We start from the raw sequence: 6361 nt of genomic DNA, 5'->3' as shown, positions 1-6361 counted from the left end.
TATTATCGTTTTGTTGGTTTCATATGTGCAGACAAATAGACAGATGGAATTTTAGCACATGTATCCAATCAATTTTATGTCTACAGATTAAAAGCACAATGTGCATCTGTAATGATACCGAAAGGAAAGAGAGGACACTAGTAAAAAAAAATTGTACTGCTTTCTGGAGAATCTGATGACTTGCACATAGATTACCAGCACACCATGTAAGCAAGGACGATTCAAATTAGTAACGGTTTCTGCAGTAAATACTTGGTTATTTACAGGTGATCTGTTCAAGTGTGTGTCAAGATGAAGATCAACTCCCACTCCGATAAAGAAGAGGAACAAGGCTAGGAAAGACGAAAATAAAATCCCTTTCAAAAAGAGTTAAAATTCGTCAGTTTTGAAGTCTGGTGATCTCTCTACACGAGTGAAAAATTATTGATTGGGACGTAAAACAGTGGCATAAAAAAAAACCTCTGTAGTTACCAGTGGTCCTGTTTGTGGCTGTTCATGTCTGCGGCCTCTCTCTCTCTCTCTCTCTCTCTCTCTCTCTGTATAAGCTGTTGTTAGGGTCCATCATGCCACCTGTTTCTAGACAAACTCCTCAATTATCCAACTCCTCCAGGCATTCTTTCAGTCGTGTCTAGAGCCAAATTGATGTAAACTCGCATTATTGAGGATATATTTAATTATATGAAGATATCATTAATTCATTTGATTCGCGCATTAATGCTATTATTAAAGATCTATTAAACAATGATATCTTCAATTCTGAATTATTGATGGCATGAATTCAGCTGAATTGATGCGCGCTATAATTAAATCGTTGCTCTCTTCAAATGAATGGATGATGTCAACAATTGAATCGATACGGACTATAATTCAATTGAAGAGAGCAATAGTTCAATTCATGCACGCAAATTTTATTATTGAATTGAATTTTTGCGCGCAATGCTTCCAGAGAGAACAATTCAGTGGCGTAGCTTCCATTGAGGCAACCGAGGCAGCTGCCTCGGTAAAAAAAAACAAAAAAAAAAAAACACCTTTTACGTTGTTAAAATGTCGATAGCTTCTGGGGGGCACAGACCCCCTGCCTCGGTAATATTCGAACCCAATTGCAAGCTACGCCTATGCAATTATTTGATAATAAATATCTTTAATTCAACATATCTGTAATTGAATTAAAGAAATTAATTGAATTATTGCTCTCTTAAAAAGAATTGATGCGTGCAATATATTCTAATACAAAATCGTGGTAAATAATAAAGATATCTTCAAGTGAATTAAAAAGGTCATCAAATCCCTTTTACTGATCTCCAAATTAAATTTTGCGAGCAGTAATTTCATCACATTGATGCGCAAATTTTAATTAATGGGAGTGGTAATTTGGTGCGCGATTCAATTATTGCGCGATATTTCAATTGATGCGCGTATCAAATCAATTGATATCTGATGAGAGCAATAATTGATTTGATGCGCGCATCGTCTGAATTATTGTGCGCAATAATTGAATTAATGGTATCTTGAAATGATTAATGATATACTGTCCATTTACTTGTGTATACACATGATTAGCAATTCATATATGTATGTACTTGTTTCCCCAACATGCTGCATCCACATGCAGTTTGCAGTCTATGTAACCTGTAGTTAATGTTGTAAACTTTCTTTCTTTTTTGAATTTCCTTCTTTATAAACTGTCTTACTGTTATGCCCTCTTATCTTATCTTATCTTCTCTATACTCAATTATTTGCGTTTAATTGGCACTCCATATTTACTGTTTATCCAAATACAATTTTATATAATATACAGGTAATATCTAATTATGTGGATTTAAAGTCATAGTAGCCTTTTTTATAGTTGGTGTAATAGGCACGTAGCATGGGGGGGGGGGGGGGGGGGGGGTTACTAGTAGACGAGCATAAAAAAGGGATAAATAAATAAAACAATGGCGGGGGGGGTGTGTGTGTTCTTGTCAACATGTCACTACTTGCTATTTATGGTGGTCTCCTGCAGTGAAAGGACCGCCCATTGTATCATTAATTGTAATATCATATTTTACATTAAAGGCACACCACCATGTCTAAGGGTCTGGTTCTATGGATAATATGTACATGTGTAGTAGCGAATGTCGGGAGTATTTGTTGGAGGCGAATACAAGTTAGTGTTGGTGTACATCATTAGAATTCACGATCATGTGCCGATCTAGAGGGGGGGTGGAGGATGGTCCACCTCTCTCTCTCTCTCTCTCTCTCTCTCTCTCTCTCCAGTCCCCCTTCTTTCACCTTCCACCGCCACTTTCCATCCTTCTTTGTGCAATATGGAACGGAATAATACGATTATTCATTTTAAAAAAGACAAATATATATATTTGATCTTTAAAAATGGAAATTAAATCGTAGACGAAAGTAAATGGGAAATAATTTTTACCAGCCAATCGTTTTTGCTAATCAGTTTCATGTCATTTAGAAGTAATGTCGCTAGAGCTCTTCCTATATTAGACGCAGGTACCCCCTACATTGTAAAGATGCCACCAATCTAATTAAAATTAGATGTTAGATCCACTCACATACTCGCTACTCAAACATCGATGTTTGTGTAGCGAGTATGTGAGCGGATCTAACATCTAATTTTAAGTTTATGTAGCGAGTATGTGAGCGGATCTGACATCTAATTTGAATTAGATTGAGCTGCCACGTACAGTGTCGGATTTATTGAGAGGAGTTGTGGGATTGCTATCCCCCTCCCCCAATTACATTACTTTTGTTCAAAAAGGTAATTTTTGCCATTTTGGAGTCTTCAACACCCCCTTCCCTTTCCTGGGCGGAAAAAGTACAAACTGGGTACCCCTGCTCCGTTTGAAAATTATCGGGATCCGCAACTGCATGAGGAAATTCAGATATTGCGATAGGTTAATATGCTTGATCAAAGAATACGCGTATAAAATAAAAAATGAAATAACGATATAATAAAATGCATATTTTTTTTCCAATAATTCTAAATTAGAGTGACTATAAACTATTTTTACCATTAAAAAAGTTGATAAAAATGTCGAACTAGCAAGGACGCCTTTTGTGTATCTTTATAGTTTTTTAGAGAGTGGGGGTTTGATTATTGTTTTTGTATTATGTATCGAATATATGTGGTGGTGGATTTGTTGATTTTAAGAAATATACATATTGTATATACTAAATATTCATTGAGGATGGATTCAGATGTGAACCACAATTAGTTAAGTGTGTGTATTTTGTTTAATTTGTTAGTCACAGGACCACACTGTACGCATATACAGTTTGTATGTACATAACATTTTATAAACGTTGATATGGGGAATGTCTAGTTAGAATAATCTAATTGTGTCTCGGGGCTGGTCCTCGCCACAAACCGGGTCCGTAGGACATTATCACTTTAACGATAGAACATTCGATCAAGGGTATGTACATAGAATAGATACAATATGTCGAGCTTGAAGAAATAGGCCTACATATTTTCGTCGGTATCGGCGACTTTTAAAGTTAAAAATATATCTTTTTTCACTCATTTGAAAAAATCTGAAAGACATGGCTTGTTTCCAACAGTTTTCAAACACTAAGCTTATATGGGAATATCTGGATGAAGGAAATATGGTTATTAGTATAGCATTGTCGCAAGCCACGCCTATTGTCTCCGTTTACACTACGGTTATTGAGGTAGGGTACAAATGTAGGTACTACCGGACCCAGTAATTTAAGCGTGGCTAGCGACAATGTTAGTATATAGGCGGTAGTAACTCTTTTATATCCCTTAAGTGTATGTGTTTTTGGATAGAACTACACGATAGTTATATAAAATACGAGGAATACCACGCACCTGTTTTACGACAGTCAAATATGCATGGAATATGTGAAATGTATATTTGGCGAACATCAATTCAAATATATTCTGTAGCCTACACAGTACTATTTATAACGTGTCAAAACATTAAAATTTGAACCATTTTAGATTCTTCAAGATTTATATATAGTGGCATGTTTTAGTAATGTACTGATTATGTTTGATATTTAAAACTAACCCATATCAGATACCCAGCCCTCAATTGTGTTTCAAGGAAAGGACTGAGAAAATTGTTTTAATTTTTTTTTTTATTAATCCGATTACTTTTATTTTCATGCCAGTATGTACTTGTATCTATATCGGTGCTATTATGTAAAATGAAAATTATAATGATAAATTAAGACGATCATTTTAAATGCATTTTTAAAGTATATGACAGAAATGACAACTAATGTGCATGCATCAGAAGAAACCCGAACTTATGCAGCCAGTGTTTATGCTCAATTAATCAGGACAGCATTTGTAATAAAACTTGAATATCAAGGTCCTTTGGCTTGAAAACAATCATTGCTCTCATCAAATGAATTAATGCGCGCATCAATTCAATTATATTGCTCCCATCAATTGATTTAACGTAGGTCGCGGGTTTCCTTACGTCATCGTTTTCGGGTACGCAAATCCTACGACTCAACGTCTTTTTACGTGCACATTCAATTGTGACGTAATGCAGTTGTCTGAATAAAGTATACATGGGTCATTTACTGAATATAAAGAACATATAATACTTTACCGATATCACATAAATATTACCAACAGTTATTATCGAAGTAGAACATGCTTCGTTTGATTTTGTTGTCTTCCTTTCGTTTCCGGTGCAAAATTTCGGCTAGTAATATGTTTTATCCTGTTGCTGTATAAAGTTTAGCAGGGACAACTTTGGGAGGTACATGTAAGACAGCTGGCGATGTTGGGAATGCTTTTATAAGCGTTTTTAGAACCCAGGAAAAACCGGACGGGAGTTTACCAGTTCATGAAAGTTTTATTGAAAATGGCGAGTTATCAATTTTATTCCTACCCCATCATACGTGAAGATCGGACAACATTGAATGATTAAAAGCGTTGGGCAGGGATATTCTATAAAGGAATGTTTCAATGTATCCTGCTGCAAGTGTCTCTGATAACATTTCCAGAACCCCTGGAAAAAATTGAGCAGGAGTTGCCTATACGAGAGAGAGAGAGAGAGAGAGAGAGAGAGAGAGAGTTGATCATATTTACAAATGAATGCCTGTATTGGGGAACAGCAAACTAACAATACATGTATTCTAGCAAAGTTGAACGTTACAAATGCCCACATCAAGGAGTGTTTTACACAGCTAGACATGCGGGGCTGCCGACTTCTTGTAAAAATTGTTAGCCCTGCCAAAGACCTACTTGCCCTACATATTTTAAAATTACTTTTACATGTGTTACTACATGTATCTGTCTTCTAATGAAATACGATGGACCTAATTCGTTTCTAGTACATTATATCTTATTGAAACTCTGATATACGGTAGAATATGCAGTAAAATGTACTAAATTGACGAGGTCTGTCCATTTAGTTACAGGTACAATAATGAAGTTGATTCATCTAAATTTTATTTAGCGGAAATTTTATCACGCCCGATCGGGTGACTATACCAAGAAATTTATTCGCCCGTGGTAAAATACATGCGTCTCGGGCGGTCGGGCGTACGGTTATTTCAAACACTGCAACGGGCTCAAGAAGAAGAAGAATGTGAAGTTGATCGAAAATTAGAAAAAGTAGCTGACGTTTCAATTGAATCAGCAATACAAGTTAAAATAATTATAGTTTTAAACCGAGTTCATGTTTTAGAGGGGTTGTTTGGCTTGGGAAAGTGACCATTTCTATTTGTGAGCGGGGGGGGGGGGGGGGGGGGGGGGGTTGTTAGATACACATAAATACATCGTAAAATAGAAACAACTTTAGTTGTATTTCTGGTTAGAATATTAAGACATGATTAACCTACATGTATCTTAAATTAAAAATTTAACCTCAATGGAATTCAAAATTAAATTATACTATTACATGTAGGCTATATTAGTTTATTCATTGTTACTGCGAGCATACGATCGCAAAAGAAGAAAAGCATTTCAATTATTAGCCGCGCAACACAATTTAGATATACAGCGCAATATAAGTCCACATTTATATATAGTAAGAAATTTTGCGATATACATTTTGTAAATAATTGATTATTTTGTCTATACATATTTGATTTCCCCTTCAAAACCAGGAGTAAATAACGTTGTTTTGAGTTCTTTTTTAATTAAGCGATGCATGAAAAGTAAATGAATAACGTTGTTGAATGACGTCGCGAATATTTGTAACGTTATTTGCTAAAAACTGTTGCTTTGATGGTTTTTATCAAATTTTGGCATCTTTTTCTTTAAAAAACGAACTCGAATACCCCATAATTTTTTTTTTTTCATAAATAATTTTCAAACTGTTTTTGTTTCGCTTTGATATTAATATTATCAAGATGAACAGCACCAAATTCT

This window comes from Ostrea edulis, chromosome 3 (assembly GCF_947568905.1).
Source record: "Ostrea edulis chromosome 3, xbOstEdul1.1, whole genome shotgun sequence".
In the NCBI taxonomy this organism is placed as follows: domain Eukaryota; kingdom Metazoa; phylum Mollusca; class Bivalvia; order Ostreida; family Ostreidae; genus Ostrea; species Ostrea edulis.
The sequence above is the reverse complement of the archived record's forward strand: the minus strand, read 5'-3'. Positions refer to the sequence as shown.